Source organism: Giraffa tippelskirchi, chromosome 7 (assembly GCF_054371585.1).
Source record: "Giraffa tippelskirchi isolate mGirTip1 chromosome 7, T2T-mGirTip1v1.2.pri, whole genome shotgun sequence".
Lineage (NCBI taxonomy): Eukaryota > Metazoa > Chordata > Mammalia > Artiodactyla > Giraffidae > Giraffa > Giraffa tippelskirchi.
Genome location: NC_137281.1, coordinates 122442785 through 122461817, shown reverse-complemented (window position 1 = coordinate 122461817; position 19033 = coordinate 122442785). Strand labels below are relative to the sequence as shown.

The 19033-nt window shown below is 34.8% G+C and overlaps 2 long non-coding RNA genes across 2 annotated transcripts; one reads left to right on the top strand and one right to left on the bottom strand.

Annotated features, from left to right (window-relative positions):
- Positions 1-591: 591 nt before the first annotated feature.
- Positions 592-17593, bottom strand: LOC145513111 (uncharacterized). The gene is made up of 5 exons (XR_014059129.1): positions 16758-17593; positions 15172-15263; positions 12067-12108; positions 8801-8883; positions 592-2265 (listed from the first exon to the last, which is right to left on the bottom strand). It is a non-coding gene; the product is annotated as an uncharacterized LOC145513111 (long non-coding RNA).
- LOC145513113 (uncharacterized) lies at positions 7266-12866 on the top strand. Its single transcript, XR_014059131.1, has 3 exons — positions 7266-9668; positions 10729-10842; positions 11818-12866. It is a non-coding gene; the product is annotated as an uncharacterized LOC145513113 (long non-coding RNA).
- Positions 17594-19033: the final 1440 nt, after the last annotated feature.

Below are 19033 nucleotides of genomic sequence, written 5' to 3'. Positions count from 1 at the left end.
TAAGGTAGGCAGATAGATCATAATCTTCTCTGCAAGTGTCTGATGCAGAAACTTGTAGCACTTCTACTTACAGTATAATAATTTTTAATTGCTCTATGGATAGTGAATGAACCTATCTATGGATAGTGTGAAAAAACATTATGGAACAAGAAACTTCACTTTGTTGAGCTTAACTGAAAAGAGACCACATGTCCAACATGAACACCCTGCTCTTATGTTTCAGGACAGAACTTTTTGAAACCTCTCTTACTAGAACAGTTTGGGCTGACTGAGGACTAGAGTTTTTGTAAAGGAAATTCAAAAGAAAATAGTAAAAATGTCTCTTCTGTCATTGTGGATCTGTAGGTCTCAACTAACCTCTCTGTATTTTCCAAAACCATCTTATTTAGTTGTGGCATATTAGTTCCCTGACCAGAGATTGAGCTCATGTTCTTGACGGTGAAAGCACAGAGCCCCAACCACTGAACTGCTGTAGAATTCCCCCCAAACCATCTTATAATCTTTTCCTGTATACCTGATTTCCCTGATATTAACACTATAAAAAACAAACCTTTAAATACACTGATTCAGTCAAAGAAGAAACTAGCTAGATTCTGTCCTTGTTGTTGTTATTCAGTTGCCAAGACTGCAGCATACCAGGCCCCCTTGTCCCTCACCATCTCCCAGAATTGCCAAAGTTCATGTCCATTGAATCAGTGATGCCATCCAACCATCTCATCCTGTTGCCCTCTTCTCCTTCGGCCTTCAATCTTTCCCAGCGTCAGGGTCTTTTCCAATGAATTGGCTGTTCACATCAGGTGACCAAAGTATTGGAGCTTCAGTTTCAGCATCAGTCCTTTCAATGAGTATTCAGGGTTGATTTCTTTAGGATTGACTGGTTTGATTTCTTTGCTGTCCAAGGAACTCTCAAGAGTCTTCTACAGCACCACAGTTTGAAAGCATTAGCTCTTCAGCACTCTGACTTCTTTATGGCCTAACTCTCACATCCGTATATGACTACTGGAAAGACCATAGCCTTAACTTTATGGACCTTTGTCAGCAAAGTGATGTCTTTGCTTTTTAATACACTAAGTTTGTCATTGCTTTCCTGCCAAGAAGCAATCATCCAATCTAATGGCTGTGGTCACCACCTGCAGTGATTTAGGAAATCTGTCACTGCTTCCACCTTTTCCCCTTCTATTTGTCATGATGTGATCGGACCAAATATCATGATCTTTAGTTTTTTTAATACTGAGTTTTTAAGCCAGTTTTTTCACTCTCCTTTTACCCTCATCAAGAGGCTCTTTAACTCCTCTTTGATTTCTGCCATTAAAGCGGTATTATCTGCATACCTGAGGTTGTTGATATTTCTCCCAGAAATATTACCAGCTTGTAATTAATCTAGCCTGGTATTTCACATGATGTGTTCTGCATACAGGTTAAATAAACAGGGTGACAATAAACAGCATTGTTGTACTTTCTCAAGTTTGAATCAGTCAGTTGTTTCATACAAGGTTCTAACTGTTGCTTCTTGACCCATATACAGGTTTCTCAAGAGACAGGTAAGGTGGTCTGGTATTCTCAACTTTTTAAGAGTTTTCAACAGTTTGTTATGACCCACACAATAAAGGCTTTAGCATAGTCAATGAAACAGAGGTAGATGCTTTTCTGGAATCCCTTTGCTTTCTCTATGATCCAGTGAATGTTGGCAATTTGATCTTTGGTTTCTCTGCCTTTTCTAAATCCAGTTTGAACATCTGGAATTTCTTGGTTCATGTACTGCTGAAGACTAGATTGAAGGATTTTGAATGTAACCTTAACAGCATTGGAAATGAGATCAATTGTCCGGTAGTTTGAACATTCTTTAATGCTGCCTTTCTTGGGAATTGGGATGAAGATTGACCTTTTCCAGTCCTATGGCCACTGCTGGGTTTTCCAAATTTGCTGACATGTTGAGTGCAACACTTTAATAGCATCATCCTTTAAAATTTCAAAAAGCTCTACTGAAATTCCATCATCTTCACTAGCTTTATTGGCAGTAGTCCTTCCTAAGGGCCATTTGACTTCACACTCCAGAATGTCTGGCTCTGGGTGAGAGACCACACCATCTTGGTTATCTGGGTCACTAAGATCTTTTTTGTACAGTTCTGTGTATTCTTGCCATCTCTTCTTGATCTCTTCTGCTTCTATCAGGTCTTTATCGTTTCTGTCCTTTAGTATAACCATCTTTGGATGAAATGTTCCTGTCCTTGACACAAATATAAAACGTACATTATCAACATGTACCTGGAGAAAAAAAAACAAGAGAGAAGACTCATAGTAAGACTCATGAGAGAAGACTCGCTGTTTGGGTTAGTTTCAGTTTTTTACTATTCTGAAAATAGGTGTTCTGAGCCAGGATATCCACTCAGCTTCCTCCCCACCCCCACCTTACTATAAACAGATAAGCAATAATGGTTGAGGGGATGGCAGAACCCAAGCCTGTGCCACTTGAGAGTTAGGATATGAGTGAGAGCTGGTGCTAAAGAAAAGTGGGTTGGAGTAATGTAATAACCTATCAAGGAAGAGAAAAACATGTAGAGGAAGAATGAGATGTCCTTTTACTTGGAGCTAATGTAGCAGATGCATTACAATGGGAGCTTTAGGCAGCTGGGACCAGCTGGCTGTGAGGGACCACAGAGTTTAGCTAATTTGCTGAGGATGTTGGGCCATCCTATGCAATGACCAGTATTCAAATTATATAGAGTATCCTACACAGGGTACTGTAGCTCTATATTTAGTTATGTAAAATCTCTTCTCATCTTGACTTCCTTAATAGAAGATTAAAGCATTCCTGGACTTAGTTATACAGTTGATTCTCATTATTTGCAGAGTTCATATTTGTGAAGTCACCTACTTGCCAAAGTTCGTCAACTTGAAAATCCATATTCCCAATGCTTTCATAATCATTTGTGGACATGTGTGTTGTGGTGTGATGAAAAATCGAGTCACCAGGGTCGATATTCCCAGTTGAGGTTAAAGAAGGTGACATTCTGTCTTCTTGTTTTAGCTCTCTTACTGAAAATGAGTGTCTACTTCAAGATCTATCTAGAGCCATGTTTTTAGATCTTTGTGCTTTTTGTTGATGATTTCACTGTTTAAAATGGCACCCAAGCACAATGCTGAAGGGCTATCTCGAGTTAAACATTTTTGGCTGAGTTAATAAATCAATAGTGTCTTAAATAAGGTATCTTTAAACAGAAACACACATAAAATAAGGTTACAAACTGATCGGCTGATAAGTTAGTTTACAGAACTAGAGAATAACTTAAATGAATGAGTGTATCAGTTTCTTAGGACTGCCATTACAAATTATCACAGACTTGCTGTCTTGCAACAACAGAAATTCTCTCACAGCTCTGGAGCCAGAAGTTCAAAATCAAGATATTGTCAGGGCCACATTTTCACCAAAAGCTTTAGGTGAAAATTCTTCCTTGCCTTTCTCCTAGCTTCTGGTGGCTATTGGCATTGCTTGGTGTGTGGTAGCATAATTCAAATGTCTTCCTCTGTCTTTACATTACCTTCTTCCTTAGGTGCTTCTGTGTCCACACGTTCCTCTCTTTTCTCTTACAAAGACCCAAGTTATTGAATTTAGAGACTATCCAAAATCTAGGATGCTTTCATGTTGAGATCTTTAACTAATTACATCTGCAAACATTCTGCTTCAAAAAAAAATTACATTTTGCAGTCTATGTGTATGTGAATTTTAGGAGGATACGTTTCAACACATTATAACAAATTATATACAGTTGAAGAAAGAATAAAACCCTTGGGAGAATGTGCAAAAGAACAGTCAAAGCACAGAAAAGCAAAAAAAAAGCAAGAAAAAGAAAAAAGTGGGAGGGTGGGTGGGGAGGAAAAAAAACATCAAAATTAGGATAAGAGATATAGATGAGATAGTCTAACATGCTTATTTGAAGTCTCAGAAGGAAAGGAGTGCAGTTAATACTGTAGTGTGTATTTGAAAGTTACTAAGAGAGTAGATCTTAAAAATGCTTATCAGAAGAAAAATTATAACTATGTGAAGTGATGGATGTTAACTAAACTTATTGTGGCAATCATTTATAATGCTGTACACTTTAAATGAATGCAATGTTATGTATTGAGTTACATCTCAATAAAACTAGGGGGGGATGATACAATAAAAATTACAAAACAAGTAAAAACAAACTTAGATTTCTATTTCCAGTGTAAATATCTTTCAAAAATGAAGGTGAAATAAAGATCTTTTCAGATAGATAAAAACCAAGAGAATTCTTCATCTGGTGATCTATACTAAAGAAAGTGCCACAGAGTTCTTCTAAGGCTAAAGGAAAAATTATCTCAAATGGAAGGTTAGACATACAAGAAGGAATAGAGAGCAAGACTGTTGATAAATATGTGGGTAAGTCAAAATAAATATGACTGTAAAAAATGACAATAGTACCGTCCTAAGGGGCTACATATGTACATGTATATAGGAGAAGGGAGGGAGTGACTATCAAAATATACAACAACAATAGCAAATAAGTAACGGGGAGGGAGGCTATAAAATTTTTGCAATGACTAGAAGTATAATTTGAGAAACCAAGAATCCATATTATGCGGTTCCCTGGTGACTCAGTGGTAAAGAATTCACCTGCCAATGCAGGAGACATGGGTTCGATCCTTGGTCCAGGAAGATCCCACATGCATGGAACTTAAAATTAAGCCTGTGTGTCACAACTACTGAGCCTGTGCTGTAGAGCCCGGGAGCCACAACTACTGAGCCCATGTGCTGCAACTGCTGAGCCCATATACCACAATTACTGAAGCCTGCACACCCTATAGCCCATGCTCTGCAACAAGTGAAGCCAGTGCAATGAGAACTCTGCTCATAACAACTAGAGAGTAGTCCCTGCTTGCCACAACTAAGTCCACAGAGCAACGAAGACCCTGCACAGCCAAAAATAAATAAAATTATATACATACAAAAAAGAATTCATGTTATAATCTCTACAATAACCACTAAAAGGTAAAAGTGTATATAGCTTTTAAATTAATAAAAGGAAAAAAACACACTAATGAGAAATAATAAGTTCAAAAGTAGACAGGTCAGAAAAAGGAATATAGATCAGGTGGGACAAAAAGAAAGTATGTAGTAAAATGGTAGACTTCAACTCAAATATATCAGTAATTACTTCAAATAGAAATGGACTAAATGCTCCAAATAAATAAAACTGTCAGACTGATTAAAAAAAAAAACACCTCAAGCCCTGTTATATGCTGTTTATGAGACACATCTGAAAGATGAAAGGTTGACATTGCTGCTGCTGCTGCTGCTAAGTCGCTTCAGTCATGGCCAACTTTGCGACCCCATAGATGGAAGCCTACCAGTCTCCCCCGTCCCTGGGATTCTCCAGGCAAGAATACTGGAGTGGGTTGCCATTTCCTTCTCCAATGCATGAAAGTGAAAAGTGAAAGTGAAGTCGCTCAGTCGTGTCCGACTCTCAGCGACCCCATTGCCTGCAGCCCACCAGGCTCCTCCATCCATGGGATTTTTCAGGCAAGAGTACTAGAGTGGGGTGCCACTGCCTTCTCCAAAGGTTGACATTAAAAAATAGAAAAATCATATACTCTGAAACACTAATATAAGAAAATACATATATAGACTTTAAAGCAAGAAGTATTACCAGGGACAAAGGGGGTTACATTATAATGACAAAGGATTTAATTTACCAGGAAATCAAACATTCTAAGTTTCTGTATATCTAAAAGCATGGCCTCAAAATAAAAAAAGAAAAAATAGAAACAAATAGTAAATAGTCTACAACAGAGCAAGCAGAATTAATGGATTTGACCAACAAGAGTTTTAAATGAGCATGATATTCTTATGTTTCACATCGAATATGCTAAATCTGGAAGAAGTATTTAAAAACTAGAGATAATGGATACAAAAACATTCAGTGAATGGGCTGCAGGATAGAATGGATATAACTGAAGAACAAATTAGTAAGCTGGAATATTAGGTTAAAAAGACAGATAGATCTGGAAGCGGAAACAAGTTGGAAAGAATGAGAAAAAAGGTAAATTCATGAAAGACAAGAGTGTAAGTGTCAACATGCATTTAACAGCCTTTCAGGAATGAAAGAAAAGAGTGAATACAAGGGAAGCAATTGAGAAGTAATGAGCACTGGCATGCTGTCACATGAGGTCACGATGAGTTTGACACGACTTGGCAACTGAACAAACAACAAGTGATAATTTTCTAGAATTAAATATAGATATAAATCCTTACATTGAAAGAATGCCAAACAGGCTGGATAATAAAAACAACACAAATAAAAACTCCTCACCTAAAAATATTAAAATAAAATTACATTAAAAACAGAATTTTACAATCTTTGAAAAAGCATATATAGATTACATGCAAAGGAACAAGAATCAGACTGTTTCTCTATTGGCAAAACTGAATGCAAAAAAGACAAAAGGATATTGTGCTTAAAGTTTTTTTTTAATTTAAAAAATTTCTTTATTTTTAATTGAGGGATAATTGCTTTACAATATTGTGTTGATTTTTGCCATATATCAGGATGAATCAGCCATAAGTATAAAGTGTTTCAAGTTTTGAAGAAAAGAAATTAAACTTAGAGTTTTTTTTAGTTTCATTATCTTTTATAGGTAAAGATGAGTCAAATATATATAGGCATATTAAGGACTCAGAGCAATTAACACAAAAAGTTTCTTTCTGAATGCATTCAGTAAGAAATGAATAAAGACTGTTTCTTAATTTCTAAATAAGCAATGAACAATGTGTTCAAATATATTCACAGCATTCAGAAATTAAAACTCTAAAGGATTTCAACATGATGGTTGGGGTGAAAGAAATAGGCCAGAAGGAAGTGGGGGAAAATGTGAAGGTACTTTATTTTGTTGATGACAAGAGATGAAACATATGGATATAGGTTAAGTTGTAGGATGTACCATCATAATAAAATGTTAGTATCTGAGGAAGTTGGGTGAGGAGTATCTGTACTATCTTCTATGAATCTAAAATTATTTCAAAACAAAACTGTTGAAGAAAAAAATACCAAGATAATTAGATGACAGAGATAAGTGTGATAATAATAATTTTGAATTTGTAAAATAAACTTCAAAAGACAGAGGACCTTCCTATTGAATTTTAAGATATTAAAATCCAGCAATATGTTGTCCACAAGATGCTCTTGTCCAAAGAAAAATGAAGGAATATGAAAAGATTGAAAAGAGAGAGTAATACCAGGCAAATATAAGCAACAACAGCAAAACTAAAAAAGCAATTTTAATGAGACAAAACAGATCATAAGGAAAAAAATCATAAGGGACATGTTTGCAGGTAAAAGCAACAAGATATAACAATCATGAACATATATGCTGCTAACAATTATGCCATAAAATACATAAAGAAACAAGTAACAGTATTACAGGAAGAAATAAATCAAGTTATATTTGAAGATTTTAACAAATTCCTCTATGAAATTGATATATCAGCAAAAAAAAATAAAAAAGCCTACAGAAAAACGTAGAAGACCTGAACAACAAGTAACATGCTTGATGAAATAGTTTGGAGAATGTTACAGAATATATATTTTAATACATAAATGGAACAATTATAAAAATTTGTCTATATGAAGCTATAAAGCAAATTTCAGTCTGTTCCCAAGAATTAATACTATACAGACTATATTCTCTAAATTGCATGTATTAAAATGAAAAATCAACAACAAATCAAAAATCATATATTAGAATGAAAATATTCTGTAATGTTTGGAAACTAAAAACAATCCGTACACTGTTGAATATTAACAGCTTAAAAAGGAAGTTAAAGTCAACTAAAACTTTACATGTTAAATAAAAAGTTTTGAGCAATTTATCAATAAACAAAGTTTGAAAATGATTCATCTCAAGAAGCCAGAAAGAGAGTCAAAAACTGTATGTTCAAAGAAAAGAAAATAAAGGGAATAATACAGATTAGGGCAGAAATCAATGACAGATCAACAAAAACAACAGTCAAGATGAACAAAAACCAGTACTCTGGAAAGACTAACAAGATAGAAAAAATACAGGACAAAAAGTGGGGAATAAGTATAAGTTTATGCTTATAATAAATATACCATATATTTAATGAGCATAAATATCCTAAAAAATTTGAAGACCTAGATAAAATATATTTCTGAAAACAAATGTAATGTTAAAATGACAAAAGATGAAGCAGAACAGTTACACAGATGGATAATCATATTTGAAAGGATGAAAATTAAAGGAATTAAATAATTTAAAAATATCACTATTTCTCAAAAGTTTCAGTCCAAACAGTATTAAAAGTGAGTTCTTCCAAAGAAGAGATTATGCTCATATTACATTGTTCTAAAAAACAGAAAGAGTGAAAGTTGTCTATTCTCTTTATGATATTAAATAACCTCAACTGATTAAGAATAGTCCATAAATAGAAAATTATAGTTCAATTTCACTTGAAAACATGATGGAAAACCACTAAATAAAATGCTGACTGGTAAGTCCAAAACTATTGAAAAAGAATATATAATCATCAGTATCCTAGAATGGAGGAATGAGTTAACATTTGAAAATCTGTTAAGTGTAATTCATCACATGAATGGACAATGTTCATCTTACTGGGTCCAGGGACATTTAACAAATCTCAAAACCTATTTGTGATTAAAACACACACACACACACACACACACAACCTCTCAGGAGACTAGAAATAGAAGGAAACTTTATTTATTCAGTGCTAACTCCCCTAAGATGACCATAAATTTCATACCTAATGGAGAAGCTCAAGATTCTTTTTCTTTGAGACAAGACTGCTGGCTGTTATCACTACTGTTTCATGTGTTATTGGAGACCCTGAGCAATGAAGTGAGATAAGACAAAGTAATAAGAGGAATAGGGATGGAAAGAAATGCATAAAAATATAATTATTTTCTTAATAATATGATTATCTACATAGAAAACACAGGTAAATCAACAGACTGTTAATAGAAAAAGGTTCAGCAAGGCTGACAGATAAAACAGTATGCAAATATCAGTATCATTATTTTGTCTCAACAATAACCAACTAACAATGTTTTAGGTAATAAGAGAATATAAACTAGAAAGATTTAGAAGGTTCAGCAAGGCTGACAGATAAAACAGTATGCAAATATCAGTATCATTATTTTGTCCCAACAATAACCAACTAACAATGTTTTAGGTAATAAGAGAACATAAACTAGAAAGATTTAGAAATTATTATAACAAAGAATGCTCAAGATCTTTATAGAGAAAAACTAAAAACTAAGATGGCATACAAAGAGACAAATTAACCTCTAAATTTAATAAATTCCAATTAAAACTCTATAGGACTTCAGGGAACTTGACAAACTGACTCAAAAATTGATTCAAAAGTAATATAGAAAAATGAAGGTCCACAATTACTAAAATGATTTTCAAAATAAGCAGCAAACTGGGTGGGGAGATTCTTCTGTAATTAAGATTTTACTTGGCTCAGTAATAAAAACACAAAGTGAATAAAACAATGGTAAAGTAACAAGTGCGAATTCCCCAGTGGCTCAGCAGTAAAGAATCTGCCTCTGATGCAGGAAATGTGGGTTCGATCCCTTGGTTAGTCAGATCCCTTGGAGAAGGAAATGGCAACCCAACTCTAGTCTTCTTGCCCAGGAAATTATGGACAGAGGAGCCAGGCCATGGGGCCACAAGGAGTTGGACACAACTGAGTGACTAAACAACAACAAAGGAACAATTAGAACAGTAAGCAGATTCGAGAGTTCAGAAACATATCCTTTGCATATGGAGAAACTTGGTAGTTGAAAAGGTAGCATCACTAATCAGTAAAGAGTAATTTAATAGATAGCACTGAGAAAATTAGCTCATAACACAGAAAAGATAAAGCTTGATTCCTACCTCAAATTATACACAGAAGTAAACTCCAAATAAGGTACTTCCCTATAGCTCAGACGGTAAAGAATCTGCCTGCAATGCAGGAAACCCAGGTTCGATCCCTGGGTCAGGAAGATCCTCTGGAGAAGAAAATGGCAATCCACTCCAGTATTCTTGCCTGGAGAATCCCACAGCCAGAGGAGCCTGGTGGGCTACAGTCCATGGGGTCACAAAGACCTGGACACGACTAAGTGACTAACACACACACACAAACTCCAAATAAAGGATTAAACATAAAGGGATTAACTATAAAAAAACATTTTTGTAGTATTTAGTTTAAGAAAAGGACTTCTTAAATAAGATCCAGAAAAGTATGGATAGGGAGAAAAAAAATGGATAGATTTAATATCAAAATGAAAGATTCCTGTTCTGTGAAGGAAACCGGAGACAATGCTTCAGAGACATTTGCAAATCTGAAAAACAGATAAGGAGTTACTATGTAGACTACAGTAATACAGTGATGTCCCACAAATCAGGAAAAAACAGAAAGCCAGGAATAGAATGTTAATGGTCCATAGAAAGGGAAACCTGAATCGCTAGTTAAGTGTATGAAGAGATGTTCAAGCTTATTAGTGATTATAAAAGTGCAAGTTAAAATTAACAGTGAAATATCACTTTGCTGCTAAGTCGCTTCAGTCGTGTCCGACTCTGTGCGACCCCATGGACAGCAGCTCACCAGGCTCCGCTGTCCCTAGGATTCTCCAGGCAAGAATACTGGAGTGGGTTGCCATTTCCTTCTCCAGTGCATGAAAGGGAAAAGTGAAAGTGAAGTTGCTCAGTCGTGTCTGACTCGTAGCGACCCCATGGACTGTAGCCTACCAGGCTCCTCCATCCATGGGATTTTCTAGGCAAGAGTACTGGAGTGGGGTGCCATTGCCTTCTCTGGAAATATCACTTTAGGAAGTCAGATATTATTAAGGGCTGTCAAGGATAGGAGAAAATTGGAACCCCCATGTGCTACTAGTTGGAGCATAAATGGTGCATCCATTTTGATGAGTAACCTGGCAGCATTTAGGACAATTAAGTATTATGCCCCAAGTCCCATATTTCCAGATACACACCCCAGAGTAACTTTTGTACAAGTCCAAAATATTTGTCACAGAATTATTTGCTGTAGTAATGATATGAAAGAAACACAGATGTCTATCACTAGAGAAATGGAAAGGTAAATTGTGGCAAATGTATGAGATGGAAGAGATAAAACAGGAGCAGTAGACTAGACTTAGAAATAACAAAAATTGGTATCATTTATGGAAGCTAAAAATATGCATATTATTTTCCCAACACATACATGTATCTAAATAAACATAAGCAAAGTAAACTGAAAAAACATGACAGTGTGCCATATGCCAAGGATTATGATTTTCTCAATTCTGAATACTTCAGGTTAAAAACAATTACTCAACTAAGGAAATTGGCACCCAGAGAGGTTAAGGGACAAGGTGTTAATCACAGAAACTGAAGACGTGTCTCCACTCCCTAGATCTTTCTGCTTTACCTCTCCTCTCCTCTGGGAAGCTGCAAAAGGTATTTTTAAGATGAAAACCAGTCTGAGAGTTCACAAATTTTGTCCTTAGAAGCACAATCTCACTTGTCAACTGCTTCCTGACTTTTGATGGCAGAAAATGACTAGTGTAATTCTGAGATTTGAATATCTATAAGTTCAATTATTCAAATTGCTTCACGGGTATTCAAGTGTAGAAGCAAATATATGTTCCTCTTCACGTGTTTAAATCATTCAGTCAAATCATTCAGTCGTGTCTCTTTGTGACCCCATAGACTGTAGCCCACCAAGCTCCTCTGTCCATGGAATATTCAAGGCAAGAGTACTGGAGTGGGTAGCCATTCCCTTCTCCAGGGGAGCTTCCGACCCAGGGATCAAACCTGGGTCTTCGGCGCTGCACGCAGATTCTTTACCACTGAGCCACCAGGGAACCCCTTAATTGTTACACCATTATTTACATTTGAACTAGTTCCTTTAAGATAAATCCAAATATTTCAAGAATTCATGATTTTGGTGACATTATCATTCAGCTATATTGATATCCCAAGATAGAATGAAAGTACATAAGCTGAAAGGGTGTTGCTTACATATTTTACGAATCCATTCTTCATAAGCACTAGATTTGACAGCTTTTGTAGGAATATATAAAAAAAGTTAGGTTAAAGCTATGGATTTCATACAATTTCATAGTTAAAAGCCATCAAAGAAGCTTTTAAATTAAACACATATATGTATAGTGTTAGAAACGGAGAAAATGGGTTTTAAAATATTTTATACGAACAGACACTTCAGAAGGCTGTTTTTTATTGTCTGGAGTTATGACCTGTTATATTTCAAATTTTCCCATTATCCCACCTAACATTCAGAAGATTTAAAAAATACGGACTGATTTTTTTTAAAAATCAACTTTATAATGAGAAACGAAGGACAGCGACTGAAGAAGTTTCTCAAAGTCCAGTTGAAGAGCTGAAACACCTTCATCACTCAAGATTCTCATTAGCATCCCCAAAGACTTGTATTTTGCTAAATCTGAGGCCCCTGCCTCTTCACTGCTATCATCTTATTTAACCTCACAGCAGCATTTGGTTGATCACTCTGCTTTGAAATTCCTAGTTTCGGTTATACTACTCTCTTTACTATCAAGCTCCTAGGTCACTTTTGTTTCTTTTGCTGGCTCTGCCTCTTGCCCAGAAATACGCTTCCTCAGTCATCCCATTTTATTTAATACCATTATCTACCTGTTGCTCAGTAAGATACCTGGGAGCCATTCTTGATGTCTTTTTCCTTTACAACCTTCAGTTCTAATTCATAAGCAAGTCCTGTTGCCTATCCTGATTCTGTGCTCTTTCCAAATCCTAGTCTAAAAAGCCTCTATTATATGTCCCAGACTTCTGCAATGGGCCCCTCATAGTCTCCCAGATCACAAAACTGCCCCAAATAATCATTTCTCCACACAAGAGCCAGAATCTTCTTTTAATATTACATATATAAGAATTTAAAATTTCCAATGGCTTTCCATTGTAGTTAGAATAAAATCTCAAACCATCTGGTCCTCAACCAGTTCTCTCCTCTTAATATCACACTCTACCTTTCTTGAATTTTATACCTGTCCCATCTCAGATGTACTTAACCTCTCTGCCTAGACTGCTCTTCCGGTAGATCTGCATGGCCAACCCCTTTTCTTACTCTTGTGTGAAACTTTCATATCCTCAGAGATGCCTCTCCATCTTAACTGATTTGACAGAATTTTTTCTCTATCTGAAATTATGTTTCTCTCTACAGAACTAAGCTATTTGAGCACAGGGATAATTTTGTTCTTTACGGTGTCCTTCAACCTTAGGAAATATCACACAGTCCCTAGCACATAGTAGGCACATAATTTTTATCTGTTAAATAAACAGATAGGGAGTTAGAAAAAGGGCATGTTCCCTCAGTATTCTAAGTACTTTTAGATTTTTCTTTTCCCCTCTCTGGCTGGTGAAGATGATTATGAGAAAGAGGAAAGACCAAGTTTTAAATACCAACCTACACAATAAAGTACATCAGCTTGTGGTCTATACTCATTCACAATACAACTCACTTTTAACAGGTCCAAGATAGGTAACCTTTCTTCAGTTGAAGGCCATTAACCCTCAGAAGATTAACAGTAACAATAAAATTTAAAATAGGTTTCTAGAAAGAAAACTGCAAATTTCCATTCATTACTCTTAAAATTGAGCAATTTTAAGGGGCTGTAAAACTATTAAGTACAACACACTAAAACACAAGTGAAAATATTAACGTATGGTGCTTGTTTAGTTCCTTGCTGGGATACTACCACTAACTCATGCCCTCCCACTGTTTCAAATGCTGCTGAAACAGGAAGTAGTTAAGCTGCCCCACTCTTTCCCTCCTATTGCCACAACCTGGAAGGCCCAACAATTTGAAATGTGCAGTAACATTGGTTTTATACATTTACATTGGAATCTTGGCCATGGTTTATTAATCTGTTCAAGTTTTTGACTTTCAAAAGCTGACTGCATTACTGTACTTTGAGATCAGGGTTGACCCCATTCTACTAGGTTGAAGGTCACACCTGGGAATAATATTATTTTTACTTATAAAAAAAAATTTCACCAGTAGTTTCTTATACTTCGCAGCCCTTGAAGTGCTCATTTTAGAGGATCATAATAGGGATTTGGGAGAGTACATTTCTTCCCCCACTTGACTTAATTTCCTGCTTAGAAGTGTTTAATTTTATACTGAAGGCTCAATTCCTGAGACATTTGCTTGCAACATGAATTGTTCCATGACAGACCATTAAACAGGGTTCAGGAGAGGCCAACACTTCTATAAATGCTGCAAAGCTGAACAAATCTTAAAAGTGGAAAATATTTAAACCCTGATTTCCAAACCAAATGAGTAAGATTTTCAGTACTGTTTTCTGAGAAACATACTTAAAATATTTAAAAAGCTATTTTATTGAAGTATATATATTGAATTATTTGATCAAATACATAAAGTGCATTGTTTAAAGTCATTGTGCTGTTCTTGTGCTAATTAAGATTAATATTTACACAGTAAATATCTAAGAGGCACATTATGTAATTTTTATTACTGATAAAGAATGTGTATTTCCAGTCAAAAATCCTTGAGTACCTAAGTCTTAAAGCCTCTTGTAACTCATCATGCACGTATCAGTCGATTCTCAAGAGTTAATCTGTTAGACTTCCAATTTCAGATAGACATTCTCTACCACGCTCTTAGTCATCTGCTTCCTACCACCTAGTGAGTTCAAGGAATTTAGGTCATTTTTAACACTAGCTTAAGAAGAAAATTCAGAAAACTCATAATGCAAACAACTATGGAACAAATTGCAAAATCAAACGTTTTCATTTTCCATAATATTGCATTTCTTTGTTGATATAGTTAAAATTTATTTTAATTACCTTCAGCATTATTTAAAAATAGATGCATAAAACTTACTATTTTGGTAAATAGTAGGAGGCAAACATCTTAGCAAAAATTAGACATTCAACACAGCACTAATATGTTACTAATTCAGTAAGCATGTAAAAACTTCTGACAGCTTCATGGGATGATTCAAAGGTCTAGATTACTTTAACTCCATAAACTCATAGGATAACGTCCAAAAGACCCAACCTTTATCATTTAAAGATGCCTTATTTCAGAATTAACAACCAACCTAATACCTCTAGATTAAATCTGGACACCGTCTTCCACACGAAACCTGTCATAACATAGAAGTTACTGGTACACTGGCCATTCTTTCAGTGATGTATGCCTGAGTAAGAAACAAGTGATATTAAATTATGGAAACTGGAAAAAAAAATTACTGTGATGGACTGGGGAGTCAATTTTTTACTCCTACAAATATGTATACACCAACAAACATACACACAATAGTACTGGCTAGCCATTAGTGTGATTATCCTGAACAAGTTTACAATATAAAATCCTGGCCAAGAAGAAAGTTGGCCCCAAACAGTAATATAAGTATTTAAGAAACAGTTTTTTTCTTGCCTATCAAAGGGTTTTTAAGGTATAGTTGGCATCTACTTTTGATATTCTAAGATTTGATGGCAAAAGCTGACTGTTAATTATTCTAACAGGTTTAAAAATGACGTATGACACTAAAGGAGTAAAATTTATAAGACCACACACTGGTTTCTTCTGGGATATTATCAGGTTAAACAAATCTTTTCAGATTTAAAAACAAACTGAGTGACACCAAATTTTAATTTTGAGGAATATTTAGAATTCACTGACACAGCTGTTTTGTGGTACTTACTACCATTAAACATAAAATTCTCCAAATGGCACTATTTCAACTTTCCTAAAAATTCCAAAAGTTAAACCTTTTCAAATCTCATCTAGTGATTCAAAGTGAAGTAAACATAACTTTTGAACCATTGGTTAATCCATGCTATTAAGGGCACACACTAGCTAGAAGATACGTAGTAAAATTTAATTATCTAGAGTTACGCAGAACTTCTAATACACTGATATTTAGAAAGTTAATTTCTGTATGTCTACATGAAGGAAGTTCTTACAAAGTATTCCTACTTATAACTATCGAAACGAACATAGGATACTACCTGAGGAGGAGGGGAAAAAAAACCTAATACAAAGAAACAAAAACAAGCAAAGCCTCCAAAAAAAAAAAAAGGGACAGGAGATAAATTTTTAATTTTGGTCACACAAATGAAGATCAAAATCTTTCAGCTTCAAGCTCTGGGACCTGACATCCAGCCTCTTGTTCTAAGTCCCTGTTCTAAGTATTTACACTTTGAAACAAAATAAGTCAAAAGTCAATTCCTTAAAATGTTTTATGTCAATTATATCTAAAAACAAAACCATCAAAAAACACAAAAGGCAATTCCTTATGTTTTGTTACATTTAAGTTCAAAATGATGTTTATCTCCTTCCAAATGTTACAAATTTTACATAAAAATGAATGAATCCCATATAAAGAATGAAATTCCTAGCTTTACTAGAGATTTGTACACTCTAGTTTTTGCTTTTACATTTTAAATCAAATGAAAGTTTCTGAGGTTTATTTAAATCAATATTAGAATAAGATTATTTTTAAAAAGCAGGTTTGATAAATACATGTTTTAGAGTATTTCTAAGTCCTTAAAAAAAAAACATAAAGAGGAAAATACTGGCAAATACCTTTTTATTCTTGGAGTAAACTGACTGTTATTCTATACCAGCATAATCTGCTTCTTTGGACACCTTCCCTCCCAGCCCCAACACAAAAGAAAGGTGTACTTACCTGAGTTTACTGAGGAACTATAAACACTACTGATTAAAAAAGAAAACTCCTTTAAAAATGTTTACTATCATTGATATTTTAAATTTTAAAAAACAGCTGTTTTTTTAGTCAGTGACAAACTGGTAACCTATTATAAGGCGATAAAAAATACAACATTGCCCACAGTGTCACCCATTTAAAACAGGCTTCACTAAATCTATACTCCCATGTGAAATCAGATTCTTAGTAGTCTTGAAAGACACTATAACCTTTAGTTTGAAGGGACTCCTGTAATGAAAGCACTTCTTAGTACAGACATAAATATCTCATCTTAAAAAAAAGTTATATTACATCAGATGTGGAGAAAAATATTTAATCAACAACTGAAAAATTAATGTAAGAGCTAGAATGAGTAATGGAAATCCAGTTCCTGAAACAGTATCTATTCTTGGCAGCCAAAGATTACTGTGAAGTGAGTTTATCCAGGTTTAGGGGCAAAAAGAAACATGGTGTAAGCTACTTGTTATTACAGTTCTCACAAAAGAGCGCCAGATTTAATGAGCAATTTAAATACTAAGAATGTCAATTTTTTTTTTTTACTTTTCTTAAATTTAGTTATATTTTAATAAGCAATCTCTAAGAGTTCACCTCTAAAAGATTTGATGCACAAAAACACAAAAAATCTTCAAAGGGGGGAAAAACGTAACAAATAGCTTTAAGTTAGGCTGTTGCTGCTGCTAAGTCGCTTCAGTCGTGTCCGACTCTGTGCGACCGCATGGACGGCAGCTCACCAGGCTCCGCCGTCCCTAGGATTCTCCAGGCAAGAATACTGGAGTGGGTTGCCATTTCCTTCTCCAGTGCATGAAAGGGAAAAGTGAAAGTGAAGTTGCTCAATTGTGTCCGACTCGTAGCGACCCCATGGACTGTAGCCTACCAGGCTCCTCCATCCATGGGATTTTCTAGGCAAGAGTACTGGAGTGGGGTGCCATTGCCTTCTCCGAGTTAGGCTGTTAAGATTTACCAAAAACCTGTGTTTAAAAACATAGCAAGTGAGTGTAAAAAAAAAAAAAAAAAAAAGAAACAAATCCATATTTAGGGAATATTAAACAAAGTCTATGTGATACATACAATAACAATAAATGAAAGATTATGGGGTGTAACCTTGGATAGTGTTAGATACTAACCTTAACTTCCCCCAAAATAACAAGTGCATGCTTTCCCTCTAGAAACTGGAAGATGCACCACTGCACACAGCAAAGATACCGCAGGAGAACTGGGCCTGTTACAACTTGGAGGATAGGGTTAAAGATTAAACCGTATCATTCAAATCCCCTGAATTCTAATTCCATCAATTCAAACATAAGCAAAGTCTTTTTTCCAATTATATCAAATGCATACATATTTGAATACAGGCACAGAAACTTGTCATTTTTATTTGGGTAACAAGAGTTTCTAAATTATGTTGAAAAATAAATCCTAATTATGACCACTCCTGTAAAAAAAAAAAAAAAATCTTTGCACATTTTCCACAAATGATTTATGCAAAAGAGAAGAAAATACACATAGTTTTATAATATCTTAAACTTTTTTATTCCCTACCAGAGACATTGTCTTTCATTTTCTTTCAGTTTTCTACATTTTCAAGTTGCACCTGTATTTAATACTGCTTTAATCTGCTAAAGACATTAACTGATTGCTCTCCTAAATCTAAGGATTATATAGTTTTAGTATAAATATATATCACATATTTTCGTAAAATTTTGACAAAATCGAATAAGCATGCCTTGTTTTAAGTCCATGCTCCTTCTACTGTTTATAAAATCTGATTTAAAGATCAAAAATTCTTGGTTGTCATTCTTTAGCTGTAACAGTCTTCTTTCTGAACTGCCACTCACTTCTTTTTTACATAATAACAAGCAATAGAAAAACCAAAGAAATTATCTTAATCTTAGTTCTTCCTTTCACACTATAAAATAATGTGAACTTTTGTTTTTTTTTTTAAATGAAACAAATACATCCAAAACTCAATACATTCAAATGAGCTGCATCTCCTTTTAGGTATCACCTTCAAAGGCCACAGTTCATTCTCTAACTATGCTACCACTGCTCAAAATACCTCTAAAACTCTTTTGGGATCACCTTCAAAGCCAGTTGCATATTCCTACTATTACCTCAAAGATAGATTTAATTTTTGGAAACAGTAAAAAGACATTTGGTGCCAAATAATAGTTAACTATAGAATAATCAGGGCTTCCCAGGTGGTGCTAGTGGTAAAGAATCTGCTTGCCAATATAGGA